The sequence below is a fragment of the Sus scrofa genome, chromosome 14, assembly GCF_054392235.1.
Source record: "Sus scrofa isolate SSC_HxYL_T2T_F1_AM1 chromosome 14, Sscrofa_HxYL_maternal_Yorkshire_Landrace_v2.0, whole genome shotgun sequence".
Lineage (NCBI taxonomy): Eukaryota > Metazoa > Chordata > Mammalia > Artiodactyla > Suidae > Sus > Sus scrofa.
Genome location: NC_139396.1, coordinates 18,661,746 through 18,677,700, shown reverse-complemented (window position 1 = coordinate 18,677,700; position 15,955 = coordinate 18,661,746). Strand labels below are relative to the sequence as shown.

The window sequence follows — 15,955 nt, the reverse complement described above, 5'->3', positions numbered from 1 at the left end:
ACTGCAGCATATTTATCCATTTTACTACTTAAGAATACTTGAGTTGTTTCCAATTCGGGACTACTATGCATGCTTCTATGAATAATCTTGTTCATACTGTCATGATTCTCACGTACAAGAGCTTCTCAAAGGTTCCTAGGAGTGGTGATACAAATATATCCAATATTACCATTTTATAACTAATTGTTTTCCAAATGCCAGATTAATATGCATTACCTCCAGTGCTGAATGAGTTCTTGTTGCAATATGCCTCACCAACACTCATAACTCTAAAGGTTTTCAATGTTCGCCAAACTGAGTGTATAGAGAGGTAAAATACAATTTCTTGAATATTAATGATTTTAAGTAAATTTTCATTTTGGCCATTTTTATTTCTGGTATTATGAAGCACCACCTATTTTCTATTCTTTGTATGACTTTTTCTTATTGAATTAAAGAGATTTAAAATGATATGTTTAGGGATTTCCCATTCTGGTGCAACAGAAATGAATCTGACTAGGAACCATGAGGTTGCAGGTTCGATCCCTGGCCTCTCTCAGTGGGTTAAGGATCCGGCGTTGCTGTGAGCTGTGGTGTAGGTTGCAGGTGCGGCTCAGATCCCACGTTGCTATGGCTCTGGTGTAGGCCAGCGGCTACAGCTCCAATTAGACCCCTAGCCTGGGAACCTCCATATGCCACAGGTGTGGCCCTAGAAATGGCAAAAAGACCAAAAAATTTACTTTGAGTCATTGTATTTTTTTCATTTAATACTGTGAGATGTTTGTCACAGGAGGTTGAACTTGTCCCATACATACCTTGTGACAACTCATGGCTATGAGGTCAGTGATCTCACCACAGGTCACCCAGGTGGAGTATAAAATCTGGAAGCCCTTTCCTTACTTTGCAGGACTTATTCTGATAAGAAAAAAACATAAGTCATCACAAATTTCTAATTTTAAACCTCAACACAAAACTGCATTCTAACTTTTACAATCTCATCCCCACTGAGTCCCACTGCCACCTGGGTTTGGTAAATGGCTCTGGGATTGGGTGGGTTATGGAGAGAGGTAACAGCTGGGCGGTAGGGCTCATGGAGGCCCACCCCGGGTTTCACTGTGCATCCCTGTGGGACTTTGGGCAAAACAGCCTCTGCTTCATTTGAGAAATGTGGGTGATGCTAACTGCAGGTGGTGTTTTTGTACAGTCAAGGTGATAACACAGAGCATGGGATCTCTCTTTTTAAACAGAGGAAAGAGAATCTGAGCAGTGATTTGCCTCAGGTCCCCAGATAGTGAGGGGCAGGCTGGGCTAAAACCCCAAGTCCCATTTACATCCTTTCCAATGATATCCTTTAAAGTGTCCTGCTGGGAGGCCAGCAGGCCATTTTTTCAGGTAACAGTTTAAAAATCAGAGCATTTACCTGGCCCATCTGTGGGACCCACCAAGTCAATGACAGCAGCTCTTGAGGATGGGAAAGTTCTTTTCCTTGTTCCACACATACGCTCTCAAGGAGAGGTCAAAGGAACAGGTGATGACTCGACTCTGGTCCTTGAAATGAAAAACCAAGTGAGGCAGGGACGTGGGCTCCAAAGCTCAGAGCCTCGACACAGGCAGGTGGGCGGGCGCCACGCTCACCACCCCCATGGACGTGATGGGCCTCTGGTGGTCCTGAAAGGTCACCAGCTGCAGGCCGTGGATGGTGAAGAGCACCAGCTCTGACCCGGACACCAGCAGGATCACCTGATTGCCGTGGCCCTTCATGATGTGAGGAGGCATCATGGTCTCTGGCAGGAGGAAACTTGTGATCTGTTCTCCTTTTTGAAATAAAGACACACAGACTGTCATTTCTTAGTAGCAGCTGCGGGTCTAGAACAGACATGCCCCACCTAAGATGGTGGAAAAAGCAATGGCTTTGTGGTCACAGCTGTGTTCAGTCCTGACCCATGCATTTGTTCCCCTAAGTCCCCCAGGCACCGGCTCTGAGATACTGACTGCGATGCCGTACAGGGGCTGGGAAGGCCCAAGATGACATGACAGTGGCAATGACCCAAGGATGAGGCTTCTACCTTGCCTTCTCCCCTTCCCCATCTAAGACAGGATGATGTAAGAAATGGCCACATGAGAACTACGACTTTTATGACATCTGCCAAAAACTTGGTGAAGATACTTTTATACTGTATAGTGTTACTTGTTAAAAATTTTTTTTTTATTTGATCATTTCCTTATGGAATTTAGCACCAGGAAAATAAAATTACCTCTTCTGAAGAATTCATGTGTTTTCTCACATCAGACAAAGGATTACATTACACATCCTGTATCCCTTTTTTCCTTGGCTGCCAGGAAGCTCAGAGTAAAATTTATGGTCAAATGATGACAGGAAAACAAATGAACATAATACAAAAGAAAAAATGCTAAGGACCACAGGGAAAGCCTATCAGAGGGATGCAGGGTTTGGGAAATAGAGGAGACAAAAAAGGAGATGGATGTGGGTCTTATTTTCCTACTGGATGAGGAGTTCATTAGGGAAGAGAGAGTTGTGGCTTTTATTCACCTTTGTGTGCACTCAGTGCTGAGAACAGTGACTCTGACCTAGTTGTGAAAGAGAGGGATGAATGCAGCAGGGAGACCAGTCAGGAGAGGGGAGAGAGTGGACCGTAGGTGACGTCTGAGGCCCAGGGCCAGGCACAGGGTCCACTACACAGCACACGCCCAACTGCTCAGCTGTTACATAAATCCCAACAAGAAAACCTTTGTTGGAGTTCCCGTCGTGGCGCAGTGGTTAACGAATCCGACTAGGAACCATGAGGTTGCGGGTTCGGTCCCTGCCCTTGCTCAGTGGGTTAACGATCCGGCGTTGCTGTGAGCTGTGGTGTAGGTTGCAGACGTGGCTCAGATCCCACGTTGCTGTGGCTCTGGCGTAGGCCAGTGGCTACAGCTCCGATTGGACCCCTAGCCTGGGAACCTCCATATGCCGTGGGAGAGGCCCAAAGAAATAGCAAAAAGAAAAAAAAAAAAGAAAACCTTTGTTGGCTCACTATGATTCACTGAGAGGAAAGAAAAGTGCCCCAAAGGAAACATGAGCAATCTGTGCTTGAAGCATCATAAGGCATGGAGGTGACAGCCCTAATACGGGGATCCTTACCCACAGTCCACTTGATCCCTGGACTTCTTGGCCCCTAGCTCATAGGTCGTGACAACCAACTGCATGCCATTGTCATTTCTGTGCATCACCATTAGCCGGGCTGCCTTGTCAGGGGCCCAACAGGCCCTGGACATCTGCCAGATGGGAGGCAGAAGGCTCATCCTCTGATGGACACAGCAAAGAGTGAGTGTGGAACACCTTGGGAGAGACTGCCACATGTCAACACTGTCTCACGTCTCCTCACCGGTGAGGGAGGGGACTTCTCCAACCTGGGAGCACTATGAAAACCGCTCCCACAGACCCAACCACCATGACCTTACTTGGGTCTTACAGGAGTGGCCTGTGCCACCTGTGGACCCTCCTTTCGTGACCACACCAACCACAAAGTGAGGTTAATCCAGCTCTAGTGTGGCCCTGCTGGGAACATGGTGGCACACTGGTCCCAGGGAGGGTGATGTGATGGGTGAATCAAATAAACGGATTTTCTGTTTTTGAGCAGCTGCATGTCACCATCTTGCTTTTGCCTCCAATGTCTTCCTCGGTAATTCCTCTCCTATCTCCTTGCAGGCTGCTTCCAAACACCCGCTTCTCGGTGCTGCCCATGGATCCTGTGGCCTCTCTCTGCTGGCTGCCCTCTTCAACCACCAGCCTCCCCTGGCTACAGGCTCCAGCACCGCCAGTCTGTCCTGCTCTGCCACTGCTCTCTCTTGCTGTCCTTCCTTGGCCACCAGCCCAAGCACATCTTAGAGATCTTCTCCAGCTGCCTGCTTTTCACCCTAGTCTAATTTTCAAATACAACCCCTGGCACTCAGAACGAACATCTCTGAGCCCATGAATCGCTGGCAGATGCAGCCCCTCACATGGGCCAGCTACGTGCAGGCCTCCAGGTAATGGATGCTGTCCCTGCACTGTCAGCATCTCCTCCATGCCCGGCCTGGACCCTCTCTTCCTCACTCTTGCTGAAGACAGTTCTCAGGCCACCAAATACCTCATGAGCCTTTCCACCAAGAAGTCTCTAAGGCCCCAAACCCCTTCAATATTGAACTCTGCCCTCTCTAGCCAGGGAGCTGACCCCTTTCAACCTGTGGGCAACAGGGCAGCATGGAAACAGCAGAGGCTCCAGGGAGAAGCCAGCATTGTGTTAAGTCAGCTGGTGGCCCGTGAAGGCCACCACTGCTCTCAGCCACCACCGTCACTCATCGTCATCATCCCCATGGGCTAAGGGGCTTGGTGTTACACAAGAAGCTGCCCCCCAGATGCACCCCACAAGCCTAGGGCACAGGACCTGCCACCTTGCGTGCACAAAGCCAAGTCCCTTGGGCAAGGAACACAGCCCCACTACTGACCTTTGGGCCCAAGTCTGAATGTGGGGTTGATGCAAACACCCACGGCCAGTCAGGACAGCAAAGGAGACTGGCGGGGCTGTTGGGAAACATGCTCACCCTGGAGAGCAGCTGCAGCTGGGGCACCGTCAGCATGTAGAGTGCCCCCTCGGCACAGGTGGCCTGCAAGCCAGGGGACAAAAACTGAATAAAGAGCTAAAGTGAATCAGAGAGAAAGTGTCCAAGAAGATAAGCGAGGAAGATCAAATAAACGCATAAATGAAGCTCCTAGAGAGGAGAAGTTAAATAATTAACAGCCTGGCATTTACAGTCCATGTACAATGAACCTTTCTGGAGGTCAAAGAAAACCTGAATCATGTACTGAAAGGGTATATAAACTCCTGGGAAAGTTGAGCTATGACGATACCTACAAACACATCTATATTCAAGAGAGTGGATCAAAGCAGAAAGGTGGGAGTTCCCATTGTGGCTCAGCAGGTTAAGAACCCGACTAGTATCCATGAGGAGGTGGGTTCCATCCCTGGCCTTGCTCAGTGGGTTAAGGATCCAGTGGTGCACTAAGCCTGTGGTGTAGTTCACAGATGCGGCTCGGGGCCCGAGTTGCTATGGCTGTGGCATATGCCGGCAGCTGCAGCTCCAATTCGACCCCTGGCCTGGGAACTTCCATATGGCATGGAAGGAAAAAAAAAGGGCAAAACGGAAAGGTGATGGAATATGAGAGTAAAGGTGCCAGGCACACGCCAAGCCTTAGAAAACAGGAGTAGTGATCCTGATTAGCAGAAGAGATACAGGATTCAGGCCCCAAGTAGGAAATGAAACAAAAGTGAAGACCCTTTACCATGCTAAAAGCTGTAATTCACAATGAAGTAATAATACTTAGAAATACCTAGGAATCAAACACCCCAATCACATTTACAGAGCAGATACAAGAAAGAGTGGAATGAAATTCACTGATAATTAATAAATTATGTGTTTAAATATATTATTAAAATAATAATAATAATATGGTGGAGTTCCCATCATGGCTCAGTGGTTGACGAATCTGACTAGCATCCATGAGGACACAGGTTTGAACTCTGGCCTTGCCCAGTAGGTGAAGGATCCAGTGTTGCCGTGAGCTGTGATGTAGGTTGCAGTCGTGGCTTGGATCCCACATTGCTATGGCTGTGGTGTATGCCAGCAGCTACAGCTCTGATTAGGCCCCTAGCCTGGGAATCTCCATATGGCATGGGTGTGGCCCTAAAAAGCCAGAAAAGTATGTATGTATGTATATATATATATATATATATATATATATATATATATATATATATAAAGAATAATATAATTCTCAGCCTAAGACAAGCCAAGTAGATAAAAAGTAAATAAATATAAGACATAAACAACATAATTAAGAATGACTAGGCGTTTCTGTTGTGGCTCAGCGGGTTAAGAACCCAACTAGTATTCATTGCAGGTTTGATCCCTGGCCTTGCTCAGTGGGTTAAGGATCTGGCATTGCCACAAGCTGTGGTGTAGTTTACAGATGCAGCTTAGATCTGGCATTGCCACAAGCTGTGGTGTAGGCTGGAAGCTGCAGCTCTGATTTGACCCATAGCCTAGGAACTTCCATATGCTGCAAGTACAATCTTAATAAGGCAAAAAAAAAAAAACAAAAAGAATGACTACCTTTGGACCTTTGTACCCTAATAATGGAGAGCACAGTCCTTACAAGCACACACAGTTAGAAAAACTGAATAAAGCTGTGGCACAATAGATGAAGAATATGGGAGTTCCCCTTGTGGCTCAGCAGTAATGAAACCAATTAGTATCCATGAGGACATGGGATTGATCCCTGGCCTCGCTCAGTGGGTTAAGGATCTGGCATTGCCATGAGCTGTGATACAGGTCGCAAATGTGGCTCAGATCTGCTCTTACTGTGGCTGTGGTGCATGCGGGCAGCTAGAGCTCTGATTCAACCCCTAGCCTGGGAACTTCCGTATGCCATAGGTGGAGCCCTAAAGAGAAAAAAAAGAAAGAATGTGACTGGTTACTGCAGAGGTGCAGGTTTTATTCCTGCACAGTGGGTTAAAGGATCAGGCATTGCCACAGCTGCAGCTTATATTCAACCCTTGGTCCAGGAGCTTACATATGCTGGGCATGCAGCCATAAAAAGAAATAATTTTTTTTTTAAATTTATGTATGGCAAAGTAATAAAAACAATATCCTCTGGTCACAATGATATAAAACTAGTAATCAATAGCAATATTAAACAGACAAGACATTAGTATAATCACAAAAAAATGGGAGAAAGTTCATATACATAAAAAGAAATAACACGGGGGAAAATTCTTTAAGCAGAGGGAATTTAAAGAAAAATTATCAAGAGAATATTCTACAGAATTGTGTGCATAAAAAATTGAAAACCTAGATACACTGGGTAGTTTCCTAGGAAAATGCAACATATCAAAATGATCTTAGGAGACAGAAAAGCTTGAGCAAACCAATTTCTATAGAAGACAAAGAAAATTACCCCACAAAAAAGTATCCAGCACCAGATGATGAAAAGCCTACATAAATGTGGATATTTATGCCATGTTCACTGCTTCTTAAGATATTGGTTGTCCTGAAATCAATCAATAGATTCAAAGTAACCAAAATCCCAGGAAGCAGTTTTGTAGAAATTGAGAAGCTGTCTTGAAAAATTTTAGGGAAATGGATATATTTTCAAAAAAAATGCTGGAGGTCACAATTTAACTATACTCTGCAGGAAACAAGACCCTGTGCGACCGTCATAAGGCCAGACATACAGATAAGTGGAAAGTGACCCACACATTCAACATATAATACATGAGACACAGACAGCTGATATTTTCACAAACAAAGGTGATGATGTAATTCGATGAGGAAAGGATGGTCTTTCCCACAAATTCTGGATATCCATTTGTAAATAAAAATGAACCCTCGAGTTCCCATTGTGGCTCAGTGGTCATGAACCCGACTAGTATGCATGAGGATGTGGATTCAAACCCTGGCCCTGCTCAGTGGATTAAGGATCTGGCACTGCTGGGCGCTAAGGCGTAGGTTGCAGATGCAGCATGGATCTGGTGTTGCTGTGGTTGAGGCATAGGCTGGCAGCTGCAGCTCTGCTTCTATCCCTAGCCTGGGAATGTCCATATGCAAGGGTACAGCACTAAAAAAAAAAAAAAAAAAAAAAAAAAAAAAAAAAAAAAAAAAAAAAAAAAACCAGAAAGAAAGAAACTTGACACTGACCTTGCTCACAAACAAAATTTAACTTGAAATAAGCCACTGACCTACACAGAGAACAACTTCGAAATAATGCCTGGGACAGGGGAAAACTCACAAAGCTGAGCCAAGGAGTCAAGGTGCTGGGTACGCATTTGGAGGCCTTTTCAGGTTGTTAGCAGTTCAGGACACTGTGGGTGCAGAACTGAGGTTGCCTGGCCAGCTGGGGCCAGGGCCAGTTCTTGCTCCCAGGCCCACCCACAGCATGGTGGCCAGCATCTGGTTCACACAAGGCTCCCAGACCTTTGAGTCTCCGACTTCGTCTTCTGCTACCAGCCAGAATAAACCCTGTGCCCTTAAAGCACTCATGGAATTAGAGCCCACCCAGGTCATCTCTCTTTAGCTGGGTAACAGAAATTTCTCATGATGCTATAAGCTTTGACCACTTCTCCTGAAATTCCACACGTTTGCTCAATATATTTTTAGGCCATATACTGAGGTGCATCCTAAAGTAGCATGGCTGTATCTTCCTGGGAGGTTGACTTAATTATTATCCGGAGATGACCCCTAATATCCAGGAAAGACTAGGACCTTCCAGCCCTCCCATCTAGTATTACTAGCTGGGTCAGCTTGCTTCTGGTTCTCATCCCCAGGGCACACCATTTTCCCATCCTTCTATTTATTTATTTATTTATTTATTTATTTATTTATTTTGCTTTAGGTTTTATTTTTCTGTTATAGTTGATTTACATTGTTCTGTTGATTTATGCTGTAAAGTGACTCGGTCATACACACACACACACTCACACACACAAATTCTTTTTTTTCACATTGTCCTCCATCAGGTTCCATCACAAGTGAGTGTCTAGATGCAGTTCACTGTGCTATACACCAGGATCTCACTGCTTATCCACCCCAAATGCGATAGTTCATTTTCCCATCCTTTCAATTCCACCCTTCCTAAGTGTTCTGTTTTAGATGAGTCTTATATTAGTTTCCTAGGGCTGCAGTAATAAAATCAGTGGCTTAAAAAACCAAAAATTTAGGAGTTCCCATTGTGGCACAGCAGGAATGAACCCAACGAGTAACCATGAGCACATAGGTTCGATCTCTGGCCTCAGCAGGTTAAGGATCTGGTGTTGCCGTGAGCTGTGGTGTAGATAGCAGATGCAGCTTGGATCCCGGGTTGCTGTGGTTGTGGTGTAGGCTGGCAGCTACAGCTCTGATTTGACCCCTAGCCTGGAAACTTCCACATGCTGCCAGTGTGGCCCTAAAAATAAAGCAAAACAAACCAAAAAAGTCAGCAAAAGTTTATTCTCTCACAGTTCTAGAAGCCAGAAGCCTCAAATCAATAGCCAGCAGGGCCATGCTTCCTCTAAAGGCTCTAGGGCTATCCTCGGCTTATAACAGCAGATCCAGGGTTGTTTCTGTCTGCGCCTGGCTTCTCTCTCTGTGTGTGTATCTCTGTGCCCTCTCCTCTTCTTACAAAGATAACACCCATTAGATTAAGGGCCCAAACAAAATCCAAGATGATTTCCTCTTGAGATCATTAAGTACAAAGAAAAGGTACCATTTCCAAATAAGGCCACATTCTGAGGCTCTGGCTCAGGCTCAGCACAGCCACAGAAGCCTCTCTGCTATGACAGAAATGACCTCTTCAGGATGCAGGCAAGCCTGGCCATCTGGGGCACACTCTCCCAGGAGGAAGTAGCTTCCTGCCATCCTCAGACCCTTGCCACAGGCAATGACACTAGAGAAGGCCACCCTAAGAGTACATGGAGAAAGAGCATTCTCACACTGTACAGCACTGCCAGCATCCTATGCCGTTGGCACTTCTAGAGCACTGCACAGCCCAGATCCCACACAAAGGACACAACCAGCACTCCACACAAATGGCTTACCTTCAGGTTGTCCTCTTTGCCTTCCATCTCCGCCAACTCCTAGCCCTGGAGGTGCATGTCCACACTCCTGGGCCATTGCCAGTGGTATGGCCATGCGGCCAGCAAGTGCAGAAACAAAACTCACCCAAGGTTTTCCCTCTGGGATGAAGACCTCAGGACCTCTTGCCTCCCAGACACCCCAAACAGAAACAACAGTAACATCTGTCTCTGCACATTCCAGGCACCCTAAACTCTTGACTGACAGGGATTAAGACACTCACTTCACTTTACTGTTTCTTATTTATCTATGTTGTTTTTTAGGGCCACACGCACAGCATGTGGAGGTTCCCAGGCTAGGGGTCTAATCAGACCTACAGCTGCCAGTCGACACCATAGCCACAGCAACATGGGATCCGAGCCATGTCTGCAAACTACACCACAGCTCATGGCAATGCCAGGTCATTAACCCACTCAGTGGGTCCAGGGATCAAACCCACAACCCCATGGTTCTTAGTCAGATTCCTTTCCACTGTGCCATGATGGGAACTCATTTCACTTTAAAAACACACAACCCTGAGCTCTTGAGCAAGTCACTGAAGGGAACCTGCCCCCATCTGCTAGCCTTAGATGCCAGGCCTCACAGAGCACCATGTGGCTTACCAACACAAGTTCAGGTTCAGGGAAATGAAACATGAGGCTTTCAGTCATCAAACATCAGAAGTGAGTCATAATAAAGGGTTGGAGTCCACTTTCAATATTTGACAGTGATAGCTTTTAAGGCCCATCCCTCTCTCTTCCCCAGGGGCAAGCTGATAAGGGGAACCTGCAGAGAATTCAAACCAGGAAATCCTGGCCCAGGAGTGAGAACCCTCCCTCAAGCCCCACTCCCCAAACCTCTGGGAAAACCAGAACCTGGAACTCCTCCCTGCTCCCTCAGCCATTCCCAGAGCTGCCTCCTGGAAGCCCACCCTGCTCTCTAAAGAACAGATTAACCTTTCACACCCCGTGGTCATGTGTGGCATCATCAGGCTTGATAACCAAGGCAAATTTCGGGTCTGGGTGGATCCTGCCCCACCACAAGACACATTCATCTTCCTCTCAGGATTCAGAAGCTATATGCTATATACTGGTCTTCTGGGAGTTAGACGAGAGATTACTGTGTGTAGCCTGCCTTATAAAGGATACTGCTAATTGTTCATTTAATCTTCTCGGATAATTCAAGGAACTTGGACTTTTCAGTTCCTCATAACCTTCTCCAAACCTAAATGCTAAAGTCACGTAGTTTACTTCTGCATATAGTTAACAGTCCACAAGGCATTGTTGTTGCTATTTTATACAGTGGATATTAATTTAGATTTCCTCATGTTTCCTTCATCATGGCCGTTGCTCATCAATCCTTCCTGCTTCTCTGAAATTTTATCTGTGATCCTTTTCCCTCTGCCTGAAGAAGTCTCATTAGTATTACACTGAAGGTAGTTTTATTTCCTCTGGCTACGGTTAGGTAGAGTTTTCTTAGGTTTCCATTGTCACAGGTCACTCTGATAGGTCTAGCTGCAGATTTATTTTTATTTCCCCTGCTGGGGGTTTGCAGGGCCTTCTTGATTCCATGGATTAACATCTTTGGTCATTTCGGAAAAACATCTACCATCATCTCTTCAAATGTTTATGTCCCCCTGCCTCACCTGCTCCTAAGACATCAAATAAATAAATACTAAAATTTTGCATGGATCCTTGATGGCCTTGTCACTGAAAGTGAGGTCTGTAACCTGATAGCATCAATATTCTGAAGAAGCTTCTAAAAAACTCAGAATCTCGGATGTCCCCAGGGACCCAGTGGATCAGAACCTTCACTCAAACAAGATCCACAGGTGATTCACACCCCATTCAAGTCTCAGAAGCACTGGTCTCTGTCTCTCAGCCTCTCTTTCAACTAACCACTCCTGATACTTTTATCTTCCAGTTCTTTAATTGTTAAATTCTTAACTCCTTAAGTGATACAGAGAATGCACATGGAAAACCACACAGAACTTAAACACAAGAGCTCAGTAAGTGATCACAAAGTAAATATTTATGTCACCACCCAAGTTTAGACACAGAACACACCTGGTGGCCCACGAGCTCCCCTGACCCTCCCCAGGCTTTTTGTGAGTCAACTGTCCCCTGTGCTGCTAAATCATCCACTGAGGCCTAACCTTTGTTATTTGGTTTGAGAATTTCTTTCTACTTGGTTCTTTTCCAAATCTGTTATACCATTTCTCATGGCTTTAAATTCTCTTGAAATGTATCTCGCTGAGCATCAGAACCACCACAGGTGTGCTGTTGTCTGTGTCTATTAACTGCAGTATCTGAAGCCCCTGGGGCTCTACTGACATTGCTGTTGATGCTATAGGTTCTAGTTCACATTCTTATCTCATGTGCCTATTTACCTTTAAGTGTGTGTGGAAAAGAGAAGCCTGGGGTGATGTTATCTTCTTCCAGAAAGGATTTCCATTTACTCCCTCCTGGTAACTGGGCAGCTGCAGCCAACACAGGGACTGTTCCCTTTCAGACATGACAACCCTCCCAAAGTAAGATGATTCACAGGGCCCCAACCCTTGTCTATTTGTCTGTCAAAGCTCTGCTCTGCCTCTTAGCCTTGGAGTGAACACCTCCAGGGCAAAAGCAGCCCCAGTGTCAGGTTCAGCACTTGGAATCTTGGCTTAGAAACTTCACTCTTTTTGGCTCTCTGACTTGATGTATATTCTAATTTTTCTAACTGTCCTTCACCAACAAGTAAGTGTGATTCGTGTGGTCTGCCATTCCCAGGGGAGAACCACAGCACTTCCTCTTCATCTAGACCATGTATTCCCCAGTTGCTTTTTATTTACACTTATTATTCCAAAGTCTCCTTTAAACAACGACAGAATTGTTTATAACAAATCTGTCATCAGGGGAGTTCCCGTCATGGCGCAGTGGTTAATGAATCTGACTAGGAACCATGAGGTTGCGGGTTCGATCCCTGCCCTTACTCAGTGGGTTAACGATCCAGTGTTGCCGTGAGCTGTGGTGTAGGTCACAGACGCGGCTCAGATCCCGAGTTGCTGTGGCTCTGGCATAGGCTGACGGCTACAGCTCCAATTAGACCCCTAGCCTGGGAACCTAGCATATACCACAGGAGCGGCCCAAGAAATGGCAAAAAGACAAAAAAAAAAAAAAAAAAAAAAAAAAAGAAAGAAAGAAAGAAAGAAAGAAAGAAAATCTGTCATCAGCTCCTGCTTTTTTTGTTTATGAGCTTAGGTCCTTTACAGAGTTAGTTCTGTTCACATAGGAAACTGTCCTTGGATGCCTGCCCATCCTGATGTCTGGGAGGCCAGCTTGCCCACACTTTCAAAGACCTCTTCCCTCTAAGAGGATTATGCTGCCCCAGGTGAGGGCTACTCCTTGATCTGCTAGCACACACTCACTTTCACTCTTTCTCAGGAGTCAAATGCTCCCTCCCAGTGATTAAGAATCATCTCTCAACCAAATGTCCTCGCAACAGGCCTTCATCACCTCAGGCAAATGCCTGCATCCTGTCCAACATGCTTCAGTTTTCCTTTAAGTTGGGCCCTCACACTGGAGTTCCTGTCATGGCACAGCGGAAACGAATCTGACTAGGAACCTTGAGGTTGCAGGTTCGACCTCTGGCCTTGCTCAGTGGGTTAAGGATCTGGCATTGCCATGAGCTGTGGTGTAGGTCCCAGACACAGCTAGGATCTAAAGTTGCTGTGGCTGTGGCATAGGCCAGCAGCTGTAGCTCCAATTCAACCCCTAGCCTGGAGAAGCTCCACATGCTGTGGGTGTGGCCCTAAAAAGAAAGAAAGAAAAAAAAGGAACAGCTGTTACGTTGGGCCCTCACTGAGACTTGAAAAAGGGGAGCATGCAGTAGTGAGAAGGAACTGCAAGAGGAGGAAAGACTCTGAGGGAGACCAGGAAACAGAAAAGCTGGGGTGTGCAGACAAAATGTGCAGGTAGGAGTTCCCACCATGGCTGAATGGTAACGAACCTGACTAGTGTCCATGAGGACACAGCTTTCATCCTTGGCCTTGCTTAATGGGACAAAGAGTCCAGCGTTGCTGTGAACTGCGGTGTAGGTCACAGATGTGGCTAGGATCCTGTGTTGCTGTGGCTTTGTGTAGGCCAGGAGATGCAACTCTTGTTCTACCCATAGCCTGGGAACTTCCAAATGCTGCATATGTGGCCCTAAAAGCAAAAAAAAAAAAAAAAAAAAAAAAAAAAAAGAAGCACAGGCAGCCCATAAGGCTGGACCTCACTGTGAGAGAGCAAGAGGCTGCAGAAACTGGGCAAGCAGCAGGCCGCCAGCATGCTAGAGCTGAAGGGGGACGAGGAGTCTGCCCTCTTGCAGCAGGCAAGAAGCTAGGGGGACAGAACAAAACAGGGTGATCACTTGGTCTGCCACATGGAAGGCCTGGCTTGAGATGCCACCCAACACGGCAGGTCTGATGCAAGTGTCCACAGACCCTGGGAAAGAGCAGAGGCTCCTGAGAGTGGGGTCACTCCTCAGCAGGAGGGGGCCCTCTGGAATGTCACAGGCCTCCAATGCAGACGAGGAGCTAGGCAGGCAGAAGGAGGCCTGCTCACACCTGTTCTCTGCTTTCCATACTTTGATCAGGTCCTGCTCATCCATGGTGACAACCAGCTGCAGTCACGGGTAGGTCACCAAATTCACCAGAGCCATGGGCTCTAAAGGGCTTGACCAGACCTCCATGCCCTGGGCAACAACACAATGAATGGAACAACTTAGGGAGGGCCCATTTATTTCCTAAATGCTATTTTCATTCGTTCACCCATCACCCACTGTGCACTGGGGACATACAGCCAAAAAGGGTCTGATCCTCATCCTTACAGGAAGCAGAGTACAGGAGCCAAGAGACACAGAGGTAATACTCCACCACAGAGGAGAAGGTGTGTCCTGTCTCACGGAGGAGAGCAGAGTCTGAGCATGGGTGGGGAGACACCTGGGGGCTGGCCCCCCATCACCAGGAGCACTGAGGGTGGGGTGGGGTGTGATGCTGGTGCAGTCTGTCTGAAGCACTTCAGTGGTTACCTACAGCTCAACTGAGGAAGGCTGGACAGGGAAGCAGGTCCCAATACCATCCCCTGATTGGGACCCAGGCAGGACCCAATACCATCCCCTGATTGGGACCCAAACTATGCTTAGGACCTGAGTCATGCTCAGGGCTTGGGCTGCACACAGAGAACTTCCACGTGGAGCATCTCGTTCAGTCTTTGGGGAACCCAGTTTTACAAAGAAGCTAATTTGGGCTTGTGGATGTCAACAGTTTCTGTTGCACATCTGCAGCTGCCCTGCTCAGAACACCCTCTTTCCCAGGGCTGTGCCCAGCAGCGCCACCATGGGCCAGGCTTGGCCAAGGCCTGTGCCCTGTCATGGCCATTGGCAGAGATGGAAACAACTGATTCCACGGTCTCCCCCAGGATTCTGAAAGCTGGAATGGCACAATAAAAAGCACGGGTGCCAGCAGGCCCATGGCACAGGGCATCCAAGAATCAATACTGTAATTGCTACTTCAGTGTTTCCCAGCACTTTCTCTCCCACCTGGGGTAATTACGGTTCTTTTTCTATCTTGTGCTATTGTGCCAGCATGATCTTTGTCCAATCATGACATCCCAGTGTTCTTCCACTAGTTTCCTTCTTCCCCCTCACATCAATATTCAACAGTTGATTCCTGCTGGTTAAACAGCAAGACCATCACTGGGAGGAGGTCAGCACTGGTGACCAGCTCATGTCTCAGAGAACAGAGATTATTCAGAAAGAATAGAGGTCCTGTCATGGCTCAGTGGAAACAAATCTGACTAGGAACCATGAGGATGTGGGTTTCATCCCTGGCCTCGCTCAGTGGGTTAAGGATCCAGTACTGCTGTAAGCTGTGGTGTAGGTTGCAGATGAGGCTTGGACCCCACATTTCTGTGGCTATGGCTGTGGTGGAGGGGCAGCTGCAGCTCTCATTCTACCCCTAGCCTGGGAACTTCCATATGCTGCAGGTGCAGCCCTAAAAAGACAAAAAGAATAAAAAGCAACCGACAGAACAACACTATATGATACTGAAAACTAAATATAGCAAGACTGGCATTCCAGAATTCTCAAGCACATCAATGCACAGTTAGCCTAAAAATAAAAACATCACACAAAGACTCCCTCCACGTTTGGAAGAGCTTTCATGTGAACAGTTGTTTTCCATCATCAATGACTAAAACTAAATATACCTCCTAGTTGTCAGTCAGTAGCCAGAAGATCTGATACATATATCTTGGGACAAAAGAAAAGATGTCACGTTCCAAAGGAGGAACAAAGAGAAAACATTAACAATTTAATGATTAAAATATTT

At 46.6% G+C, this 15,955-nt stretch overlaps 1 pseudogene; it reads right to left on the bottom strand.

Annotated features, from left to right (window-relative positions):
• Window positions 1–1,395: 1,395 nt before the first annotated feature.
• On the bottom strand, window positions 1,396–14,448 carry LOC146396378 (F-box/WD repeat-containing protein 12-like; annotated as a pseudogene).
• Window positions 14,449–15,955: the final 1,507 nt, after the last annotated feature.